This window comes from Falco naumanni, chromosome 3 (assembly GCF_017639655.2).
Source record: "Falco naumanni isolate bFalNau1 chromosome 3, bFalNau1.pat, whole genome shotgun sequence".
NCBI classification, from domain to species: domain Eukaryota; kingdom Metazoa; phylum Chordata; class Aves; order Falconiformes; family Falconidae; genus Falco; species Falco naumanni.
This window is the reverse complement of record NC_054056.1, coordinates 13,988,110-14,000,737: the sequence shown is the minus strand read 5'-3', so window position 1 is coordinate 14,000,737 and position 12,628 is coordinate 13,988,110.

The following is a 12,628-nucleotide window of genomic DNA, read 5'->3' as shown; positions in this document are numbered from 1 at the left end:
GTGGAACTTGCTCTACTGACTTTACCCTTCTGAGGTCAGAGACACCTTGTCAACACTGTTCAAGCTTACCCGTCCCGTTCTCTTGCTCGGTGGCATGTCAAGCATAGCTCTGTTGAAGCTAGCAGACTGGAATTTTGTTTTACATTTAGTCATCTGCTAATGTGTACTGCCATAGTAGAAGAAGGGTTAAAAGAGTGGCCTGCACTGACAGCGAGGAACAGCGTTCACAGCAGTAAAACTGAGTAATATGTTTGTGCCAAACCCAGAAGGCCTGCAGTGTGGTAAGAGCACAGAACAGAATTTACCAGTGTAAGACCCTACACTCAAAACAGCAATATGGCAGCAAGGTCATAAAAATATCACATGCCATTCCCATCAGGAATACTGTCTAGAGCCCTAAAACTCAAAAGGGGGAAACAAAACCACCAGGCAGCAGAGTTGCCTGGGGCTTATGAAGAGAGCAAAACTCTGAGACAAAGCGTGTCACAGCATAGTAGCAGTTACTGTAACTTTTACGCCTACAGGGTACAAAGGACCTGTCCAAAACCAATCTTGTCATTGCCATTTCATAAAAGCCAAATAGGAGCAGTCAGTGTCCCTTGTCCTCTGTGTTACGTAAAGGTGATGTTGCCCAGGCCACTTAAACACACACGTTGGGGTGACTGTGAAAACATGAACGTGAAAATGAGTGAATGGAATTCACTTGGTTTTGCCCAGAATTGCAGTGCGCTTTACCCTTTGGCCAGAAGATGGAGAGTAAGTGCTGTTAAGTATTTGGGAATGTGGTAAGTGGTTCTAAGTGTGCACTGTGCTCCCTCCCTCAGCTTGCTTTTTTACCAGGCAGAATTATATGTTAATATAAACGTACGAATACATTAGAGACAGGTGAGCACAGCCAACATCCATTTCTGAAAAGATCCATTCACATGTAGAGCAGCTCCTTTTGTGCTCACTCAACAAATATCAAGATTACTTAGGCTTTACTTTTGCCTGTGCTTGTTGTAAACTCGAGCTTACATGCCCAGACTCTAAGATATGTGAGGATTTTTTTTCCTGCTAATCTTTCTTTTAAAAAAAAATTGGAAAACTGTGTTAGACTGCTTGTGAAGTCATCTCAGGCAGACACGAAGTCATACAGCATCTGCAGTTTAGACCATGGCCAAGACAGAAACTTTATGGTGATTATTGTGGTAAGATTTTGCCCTTGTTTGTATATAACACTTTGGAGAAGTGGTATTTTGGTTGTGCTTAACACCAAAGATACTGCAAATGGCAAACCTCTGGTGTGTAAAAAAGCTTGAACTCCAATGAATCTTTTCAAGTGGGGCAACATTTGTGGAAAGGAATGAACCAACCTGAGATGTATAACCCAGAGGCAGTCTGCAGGACATCAAGAGTTCTCCTTTTGAGGTTTCCAACCACAAGACATAGGAAGTGCTTTGTCTAAGGGAAGAAAGGTCTTGAGAGAACAAGACAACTCTCCTCATGCACAAGGCTGATACTGAGAGGAAAGAAAGACCTTGTTTTGCGTGCTTAGGGAGTAGGCCAAAAAGTAATGGGTCAAAATGCAGCGATGGAAACTCAGGTTAGATGTTGGGGAAAACTCTAGGGATACTGAAATGCTGCAGGAGACTGGCAAGGGGCTATGAAATCTCTGCCTGAACAGGCATTAGGAACTGGATAGGCAAACACTGCTGAAATGAGAGGGCAGAACTGATACTGCTTGGTACAGGGCATGGTTTGGAGGGCTTCTTGAGACCTCTTCTAATCCTGTATTGCTATAATCCTTTGATCCTACATTTCTACACACGCATCCTCTGGCATCTAGTAAACTGGAGTTCATCTCAGTCTCCTGGTCAGCGAGGACATTATAGCGCTTACTGCGACGGGCTGGAGTTGCATAGCTCCAGATATGGGAGAGAAACCTCTGCTCTTACATGGCCTCATCCTGGTTTTCCAAACCTACTAGGAATCCTTCTCAGCCCACTGGATGCCGCTGTTTCACAGAAATATTCATGCACTATTTCTGCAGGCTTCTGCTCTAGGCACCTTCCCTGTCAGCTGTGGAAGGCCAGCCACTTCAGGGTCAGCCGAGCTATATGGATTTAGCCCTATTAACCAGCTTTTCTTTTTTTACAAAGCAAGTATCCTTAACATTTTGTAGCTTACTGACACGACACATGTGAACCTTGGGCCACGAGAGTAGACGCTGATGTGATGGCAATATCATCAGCAGAAATCTAGTGGTGTTCTTTTGAAGGTGATTGAACAGTACGTGGAAAAAAATGTATCAGTTGCTGAGGGGAAAACAGGTTGTCCAACATGGGTCTTCAGGTCATATATAGAAGTGCATTTTCCCCAACAGCTATGTCCTGCAGGGCCTATTTTGCATGCTTATTACGGGAATTTGTATGTAGAAATACTGGTTCAGAGAATCCTCTCCTTAAAAGCAAAGCCTGGAAATGGCAGCTTTCCCTGGCTCACACGTTGCAAATGTGCATTGATGTTACAATCATACCTTGTGGCACTGCCTTCAGAGGCAATGACCTGGATAGAAGAGAAAGGATATGTGTGGCTTTCACTTTTGAAAGAAAATTCAACAGTATTTCTAGCTCAGCTGAGTCTCAGAACAAGCCAGAAAGTGACCTACATCCAATACTCAGCTTTGGGAATTAACTTTGAGAAAGTTCAGTTCCATATCTAGGTCCCTTCTCTGAAACAAATGGAACTGCAGCCTAATAGAATCCAAACCCAAGGGGAGTCCCTCTTTTTTCCTTTCCAACAATTTTTAGTGCTGAATAACAACTATCCTGATTTTTTAATCCACATTTCTTATTGGAAAAAAAATATGACTCTCAGTTAATGCAATCCTTAGGGTTTGAATTGTTCAGATTCTAACAACTGAACTGTCTTCCTGATGTCTTGAGCCATTCATTGGCCTTTCAGGAGGTGGTCTAAACAACAGGAGAGTTAAAATAAGCAAGGAGTTGTGGCAAAGCTACTGTGATTGTGATATGACAGATATATATGTTAAAAGGCCTGTGTCCATCTGGGGACACCATCTGAATCCAACAAACATAAGGTAACTGATAAATAATAGGCAAAGCGTGGGTTCAGCTTTGAGTAACCTACAGCAGTGTGAATCTGACACTTTTGAATTTGGTGATTTTTTCCCCTGAGCCATCTTACGTGTGTTTGCACAGTCTCCTGAGTCACTCAGCTGATAATCCTTTGCCCTCTTGCTTTTAGCAGCCCAGTCAGTCAGTGTGATAAAAAGTACTAGAGACAGCTTGGATCATCATACATCAATTTGAAATCTCAGGGGAAACTTTAAAACACTTGCTAACAAATATCTGCAAAGCATATGCCGAATGGAGCCTGCCATCAATAAGGCAAATGGCAAATAAATATAATGGTGTCATGTATTCAGCGTGGGGGCTGCAGCTGTGCAATGGTGCTGGCAGTAGTGTCCAGAGAAGCACTGTTCTCTGCTTCTGAATTTCATCCAGTTCCCTGGAGACCTAGAAGAAGCAGCTTCTGTCTCGGTTTCATCTGCAGAATGAGATGAAGGGCATTTACCCTCTTATCCCATCCACTTCACTGCACAAACTTTGTTTGCATCAGGATCTGATCCCGCCACACTGCTGTGAATGACTGAGTACTGCGCTCCCCCTGGAAATGTGCCAGCAATGCCAGTAAACAAGCCAGAAGGCTGTGTAGCCCTCCAGAAATCCTGGGTAGACATGTGTAGCTTATGGTAGACATGGTCAGATAAATTCTTAACATTTTTGTCATGTACTCCTGAGACCTGTTACCATATGGATTCATAAAGGGAGTGCACGGCAGCAATGAGAAAGCACACTGTCCTTGGAAGCTGCAGAAAATAGCAGCGCTGAGCTGTGCCAAGCTGTAGTCTTCCTGCATTTGTGTCCCAAGTGTGGTGTTAATGAGCAACAAAGAGTAGAGACCAGGTAGTCATAGATGTGTATAAGGAAAACTGAATTTGGCGGTGGAGAATAGCAGTTTAGTGACAAGCGCTGAGGTCGGCTTGTACAAATCCAGCCTGGCTGTGTGGAGGATTAGCTATTTTAGGGAAAGGTTAAGTCATTTTTACCCAGGTCACCTCCATCTATTCCCATCTAATGAAATATAGTGAAAGATTCAAACCAGAATCTCATTACTAGTTACTGCTCCTTTTAAGTCTTTTAATCCACTGTGGCTTCCTAAGAGAAGCAGAGATCCTGCTACTGCTTGCTGTCTTGGAAGTTCCTCAGCCTGCTTCACTGCCTTAAATTAATCTGGGTTTGGTTCTTAGTTTGCAGTATTTCAACTACAAGTATTTCAACTACTTGTTTGGCTGCTCATGGATTCATACAATTACTAGAGGGATGGCTAACTAACTCTGTTGTGAACTGAAACCTTCCCAACTCTTGCCAATCCACATACAGTCTGCATTTCTAGGTCTCCTTGATTCATGAATCTGTCTCTTGAGAGAGCCATCTCTTGGTCCCACAGAAATCCTGGTAGGAGAGGGGGAGTTGTGGAGGTACTGCGCATCACACCCTGGGCTGCATGCTCTGCTGCTTCTGGACACGGGCATCGGAAAAGCCAGCCATGCTGGTGTGCGTCCGTGGCATAGCGCAGCAGACTTGATATTCCTTCAGTGTCACTCCGAAGAAGAAGCAAGCCAGCCGATCTACATCGTGCACCAGCTGGTTTACATCCCAAAGCTGGGATCCAGTCTCCTTTCCCATTTCTATGCAGGGATAAACCATGCAACAGTTTTAATAATTGAACGTCTCTTGTCTGATGGTGTTATCACACATACAAGTTCTTTCCTTTTTCCCTTCTTTTCTCCTTCAATGTAGTCTAGCCTTATTTCCATTTTCAACTATTACAGAGACACACATTTTAATGCAATGACTATTTGCACAGGCAACATTTGAACAAGTACTTTACTGCCCTGTGTGACTCAAATAGCTAACGGGTCAGGAAAATATTGGCAAGCATTTACTTTTTTTTTTTTTTTTCTGAGCAGCCAGGGCTGTGATCAGCAGAGAGATATATGACACTGCACAGTGCGGTGTTGGTTGAGCTTTAGAAATCACATCTGGAGACCTGATGCCAAAGCACCCTGTAAAGGGTCTGCAAATGCTGGTGCTGACTAAGGGCAAGCAATTTTATCCAGTATGTGAGGCACAAGTCAAGGGCCTTACTGTTTGCAACATTTGCCTCCTATAATTCATTGAGTGGTGGAGGCACTTATTAATCCTTGCATGGTTTATTATAGGAGGCTTTAGGGGGATTTAGTATATTGGAGGGCCAGGGCAGACTAATCCCCAAATCTACAGCAGGTCTTAGGCTGTTACCTGCACTTGTTTTTTATTCAAAACTAATGGAGCATTAGTTCTTGAACCTGAAATAACACTGAGGCCTTACTGCAGCGGGTACTAACCAGAGCTGGTACCCCAAGAAGCTCAGTGTGGACAAAAAAAAGAGCGTGAAAAGAGGGGAAGTGACTCTTTGAGAACTGCTGAGTAAGTCAGCCACCCAGAATGATCACATCGTGACAAAGCGTGTCCTCTCCGTGCCCCACGTTAAGGCAGCAATGTTGTTTTGGCAGCTGCAGAGTTAACGTTTGGTGGTGTTGCCTGTTCAAGCAGCAGCAAAACAGGCTTGCTGGATAAACGAGGACTAATTTCACACTGTCCTAAAAAAGGTGCAATGTACCAAGAAGAATAATTAAAGAGTAGTTATACCAGACAGGTGAGAGACCAGAGACATCTCCCTGTGTGAGGGGTCAGTACCAGCCCCTGCGGTGCCCTCGTTGCAAAATTCCAGTACCTACACTCCTCAGGAGAGGACACAGGCTGGGTGGCCTCATTGCTTTCATGGAAACAGCTGTAGTTAGTCTCAACCCTGCTCCAGCTTCTGGCTAGCAAACAAAAACCTGTCTGCCATCTGTGCTGCAGTGATGCCATCTGGAGACGCGTGACCTGAAGCTGGCCCTACAGAAGTCATGTGCAAGTGTTTGAGAATGCCAGTACTGCCTTCACGGAAACTTCCCACCCCTTGTTGGATGGGGGTTCTCCAGAGCCCCTGGCAGCTGTGGATTCTGTAGGGCAGTGATACAAGTTCCCATGAGCCAGGTGCTGGATGCTCACCCTCAGCAGTGGCTGGTTCCCTGCTCTGTAGGACTGATTCTTTACCTGCAAGCGCTAATTGCCTGTGCCAGCGGTTCTGCTGTTTCAAGTCTATACGAAGTCCCCTCTCCCAACCATGGCTGCTCTAGACAATATCTAAGGCTCCCTCCAATGCTAAGCATCACAAAAAATAAGGAAGACTGGATCAATCTGTTTCATCCTGGCCTTTGCTAAGTGTCCAAGTAGTGCCAGATGGAAGGCTGGTGGAGTTCTGGGATGGCTGTGCCTAAAGCCCAGCATTGAGTGGAGGAGTCTAATAGGGAAACTCTTAATGAATTGCCAAATAGTGAGTTCTTCCCCCTGCCCTCTGTCCCCCCGACTTCCGCAGCAGCACATCTAAAGGCATGAGAAAAACCTAAATGAAAAAAAAAAAAAAAAAAAGGCAAATTGCCATTCAATTATTTAATCTGTTTCTAACTGTAGGGTTAGAGGACTTCAAAATCAGAAATGTCTTCTCAGCCTCCCCTCTTTAATATGTTTATTTATTGTGCCGGATGAATACAGCATATGGAATTCTGCAAGGGAAGTCTGTCCGTGCTGCTATAATTAGCTAGTAATGGTGACAGCAGGCATCTTTGCTTCTTTATTATTTTAAAAATCTCAGCACTGTATTATGGGATGAATTTCTACCACATCAGAATGCTAATGCTTGGGAAAGCCTATGAATGCAGCAGGATGCTGCATTAATGTAGCCTTCAAAATCCCAAAGTGATCCCAAGTGTGACTGCAGTGAAATCAGTGGGATTACACCAGCAATGAATCTGGTCCCAGCCACAGAGTAGGCGAGGAAACTAATCCTCCTTTTTTCTGCTGCTGCAATTATTACAGGAACTTACTCATGTACCTGAGGTCAAGCTCTTTGTGGCTGTAAATGAATGTTTGGCATTGTACCTCCCTGCACTGATGGGGAATTAGGTCTTTATGCCTCCCTGGCTGTACTGTATGCACAGCCACCTTGTGGAATAGTTCTCTTGCTGTAAAGGTTGCCAGATCCTTTCTTAGAACTGTGATAATTTTTAAAAGTAAACATGTACAAAACAACCCCATCCTTTCAGTCCTTAACAAAGGCTGGGAGCCCCTTCCAAGTCCAGGTTTGCAAACACTGGCTCATGCAGCAGCTGAGAATCCAGACCATGAAATCCTAGAGCTAGAGCAGAGAGTGGGACATTCGTCGGAAGGGACATTACATCTCTGCTATAGGACTGTCTTGAGTTTTCTGGGCTGTTGAGGAAAGAGACATTGTAATGCTCAACACTTGGCACTTCCCTCTTTCCCCTACAAGAAGAGTCCATTCTCCGTTCCCGACTCTCCTTGTGGGGCAGCTGGTGCCCAGGGAAGGTGATTCGGTGGGCTGCCGGTCACTTACAGGTATCATTTTTTTCCTATCCGTGTGCCAGATATGAAGTCTGGTGGGAGCAAATTGCAACAAGGAGTGTGAGATAACAGCAGCATACCTTCGTGCTGAGTTGGAGGTAGGGAGGACGTGCCAATGGTATCTGAAGAGCAGGCAAATAAACAAGAAGCAAGGAAAGAGGAGAGTAACTGGGAAGAGTTTCAGAGATAAAAAGCTTGAGTATCAGCGTAACTGTCCCGTGCTATGTTCCTTGGGGTATTTGACAGTGCACTGTAGAACTAAGTCTAACAGGCAGCGGGCTCACCATCAACAGTCCTTCATCATCTGGAGAAGAGGGGCTTGAATGAGTTTGCCCTAAAGGGGCTTTTTTCTTTTCTAAATCATATGAAGAGTGCCGGGAGAGTCACTTTCCATGAGGCTTATTATTTAGTGTTATGTAAGAAACAGAGTTTATGTGACTGTAATTGCTCCTTGAGGTTGAGTTTGCAGGCAGGGCTGGCTAGAACATGCATTTTTCGTGCAAGAGCTGAGTGCCTGCATGCCAAATTGGCTGTTTGTATGTACAGCCACAGGATCTATGAGAGTAACAGGCACTTCTGCAGATTTTATCTCTAAATACGGCCTCTGGTGTGTGTGGAGGGGGGCAAACGAGCCCTAGTACTTCAAGACTTCTGGGGTGGTCAGACATGGAGAGCTGGAAATACAGGCAGGTAACAATTTTTTGTATTTAGGGGTCTTTCTGTAATTAGATTAGTGTCAACTTGATTGCTTGCCATGGAGAGAATTTTTGACAGGTTAGTATAGAACAGGAGCTGATTTCCATTTTCATAGCTCCATGTTGTTTTCCCTGTTGAATTCTTACTATGAAATATATCCGTTCTGTGCCAGCTGGAGGTGTATACCTGGAAGGAGGCAGCTGAAGACAGCCACTTTAGAAGGGTTCCCAGATCGTCAGTTTGAGTGGTCAATGAGATCCTCTTGTCACTGTTCTGCAAACAGATGTGGGCCTCAGAAGCAACAAAGCATCTCTCTGGCAAAAACTTTTAGACTATATTCCCATTATCTCTGGGCAGGAAAAATGGGACACTGAATGACGTTTGCAAAAACAAATATATGATTCAGGAAAGTCTATTCTTTTTAAAATCAGCAATGATTAAGCAATTTAGAAAATCTCACCCTAAATCTGTATCCTACCTACTGGCGGCCACAGTTAAGAGACAGCGGCAAAGCAGAGATGACTTAAGCTCTTGGCTTATGGGGGTATTAAAAAACAGATTGAAGTGTCTCTGGCTGACACCCAACATGCAGGGGTGCCAGCTTAAGTTGCTCGTAAATTATCTTTCCAGCTTGATGCTCAAAATGTATCACAGACATCTGGATAGCATAAAAACAAACCTAAAGTAAAACCAAAAAGCCCTGTGTCCAACTGACGAGGCTGGGTGATTCCAAGAGCATGCTTGTGCAGGCATGAAGCTTCCCCTGGAAAAACATATCAGAGTGTGCTCATGAAGTAGAAAAATTCACATCTGTGTGTCATCCCAAGATGCTGCACGATGCAGTGGAAAATCCTTCAGGAGGAACTGGAGGTCTACGTATAGATCTGCTGCTGCACGTGCTGTTAGCTCCACGCTGCTGGCTTCTCCTCTCACCCTTGTCTGGCTACCTGAGAAGTGGACTGCCTTGTTAGGCTCCGGTCTTGGCTAAGCCAATCCATCATATGGAATACAATTAAAATGTCCTCTTTTATTTTTCCCAGCATTTCCCCCCTGAGAGTACAGTGACAAATGGCATATCACACGCAGCAAAGAAAACGTCTGTGCCTACAGAATCCAGAATTCTGCCTCCCGATGGTGCGAGAAACTATTGAACAATCCAAAATGGTGTGGCTGATGCAGACTTTCTGAAATATATACTACAAGTCCAGGGAGCAGTGTTTTGTTGTAGCGTGTAGAACAGTGCCTTGCTGGGTTACTTTATGAAAAAGAAGAAATAAACCCCAGCATCGCAGAGATGCTGTAAAGAGCTGCAAAACGCTGTGCTCTCTTGGTCGTACTGATACTGTGATACAGCATGCGAATATGAACGCAGTGAGCTGGAAACTCTGCTCTACAGATGCTGTTTGCCAATGGTTAACACTGGACTTCATAAAACTCAGTGGCCATGTAGGAAGAAAAATGTTTGTGCTAGTGCCAGTATTCTCTCTACATACGGCACTATTTCTCTCTAGCTAGAGCAGAGCCCATGTGGAATGGAAGGGAACTGAAATCCTGGAGACAAATGCCTTCCCTCTTCAAATGAGGAAGGCTCGTATTAGTGACTGAGCCCAGCAGGCTGGGATGAGTCCTGCCAAGCTCTTCTCCTGTCGCTCCGGAGTGCTCCCTCCTTTCCCCATCGCCTGTCCCTTCCCACTGCCGCCTGCCTCACGGGTGGGCAGGGCTTCACTCGCTGGCTTTACTCCAGTTCAACCAGCTTTTTCCACTAATGCTTCCTTGGAACGGACAGTTAAGGCTTTATCCATGTTAGCCATGTGCAAAGACTTCTCCTGGCATCTCTGCTTGTGAGACAAAAGAATACAGTGAGAGAAGAAGAGCCTGTAGCACCACGAACTTGGCCGCCTGAGGCTTTGGGGCTGAGCAGAGCGCAGAGCTGGGATGTCCATGTCCTTCGGTGCGTGAGCCTGGGGGACAGGCCGCTTACACCCTCGCCTGGGTCCCAAAGGCATGAAGCTGCGGAGGCTTGGGCAGCAGCCCTGGGAGAATTTAGGAACACAAGATGTCTTTGTCCTAGAAAGGGGCTGATGCTGGCACCCCACTGCGAGAGGCAGCAGCAGCAAGTTTAGCAACACCTAAACAAACAAAAATAAATCCCTTTGCTAGTTTGCTATTGTTTTCTGGCAAACTGCGTTTTTATTACTTTTGGAGGCTGGAATGTTCCCTGGCTCTAATAAAAATGGCTGTACCTTGGTAAGGCAGTAAAGACTTTGTGCGTATTTAAAGGGCACTAGGTTCCTTTTAAACGGCTTCATGTGTGTTGCAGTCACTGAAAACAAACAGACAGAGGAGTCACAGGGCTCTAATTGTACTGAGATGCATTTTCTGTGGAGAATATGCTCTTGTTTTGTTTTGTCCCTTTGAAACCAGTTCTTCCTGCTTCTGACTAAAAAAGAACCTAAACGACAGACTGCTTCAGCACAGCTTCTTCTCACTCAAGGCAAGGTATCCTCTTTGCAGGAAGATTATCAGTCCAAACTGTGAAAGATGATGTGGAATTAAAAAGTAAACACGCTTCCTTTTCCCAGAGGAATTAAGATGCAGTAGTTCACATCGGGGAGCTTTTTTGTCAGTGTAAGTGCTTGGAATATGGATTGGTTTTTGACAGAATAATGAGCTTCTCTCATAATGCTTTGGCTCTGGGAGCTGGCCTTTTAAGGAAAGTACCAAGTAACATGCCAAAATATCCAGACATCAACCGCTTTGTGCTGGAATTGGGATGGGTGCTTCTCGGTATAGGAGTAGCTGGATATGGGTTGTCTTGGAATGGTCTTATGAGAAGTTGTCGAGGGGTGTCTGCCATTATCAAACACGGTTAGTCTTGCATATGTGTCGTCGAGTTGAGATCTCAGCATGGAGGGCAGGTTCCTTCCAGCCTGGATCCCTGTACTAAAGTCAAAATCATCAGGGTAGATTTCACTGAGATGGGTTCAAAATTACCTGAGCTCCCTGGATACGTTTGGAGCATCTGTGACAGCTCTGGTGCAAGATGCACCTCTGGCCTTTCTCCTGGCCAGCTGTGCTCTTACAGGGGGGCTGGGAATGATACTGTACGCTAAACTGGGGTAAGGTATGATTCTTCAGGGTCTCAAAGAGGTAGCTCAGCTGCTCTGTACCTTGCTTGCCATATACTTAAAATACATTCTGTGAACTTGAAGTTACCAGCAGTCTTTATAGATGGATAGTGGCTTTCTACTGCAGTCAGCCTGCTGGCTGTGTTGACATCTTCTAGCAGTTGTGGATGTAAGCATAGATCTCCTTGAGCTCCAGATTCTATGGAATACTCTTCTAAGCAATGAGTTTGACCCTAGAACCTTGTACCTCCAAAAGTCAGGCTTTATGCTCATTCTGTTCCCCACCCCCATTCAGATTCTTTTATATTATGGCCATGCCCACAGTTTGCTCAGCACTTGTCTCCAAGGTCTGACAAGGCTGTGAAAGCATCAGGACTTCTTGAGATCTCATATGCTTACTTGTTGGAAGAAGGGTTCGCCGGAGTCAAGAAGATGCTCAATATGAGTTACGCATCTTGCTCAACTTTATTAGTTTCTAACACTACTTATACAGAACCAATACACATGCGTATTCGTAAAGCAGAAATATAATTGGTTAGTAGTCTCTAAACACGCACAGTTCTCACACCCCTAATTATCATGACTAAAATAAGCATTCTATCCATGTAGCCAATTGTGTTGCTGTGCTTCAGCCTTGTAGTTTGTTACTCCCTATTTTCCCATACCGGTCCCTATCTTTCTTGGCCCTGCACCTGCTTTCCCAGCAGCTGTATCTTGTTACAGCCACGGCCTGTTGGCACAACATAATTACTCAGTCTCAGGATTCAAGAACAGCTCGAGGCTACCTTTCTTGTTAACTTCAGCACAGCAACTTCAGTACAATTCTGATTACAAGCCTATTCTAATACCAGGCCTGGATTGTGCAGATCTTCAGAGATTCTAAGGCCATGCTTCTTCAGCCATTCTTCTACACTTACTTTTAGGCATGGCACAGCAGTGAGATGACTCAAAGTACGTACGTAGGCTCGGGGAAGATAACCAAGATAGCTAAGCCAACATGCCCTTCTAAGACAAAAAATAATTTCAACAATGCATTCTGAAAAATGGTCCCATTGGTTCCCTGGGGCACCCTCTAATGGATCCTAATTAGAAGCTGTCACTTCTTGTTATGGGAAGGAAAGAATGGTTCAGCTTTGCCACCCCTTAACCTTGGAGAGACTGAGATGAGAGCTACCCCTAGGAGTTGTTTAATGTAGGGCACTTTCACTCCTGCAAGAAATTAATTGG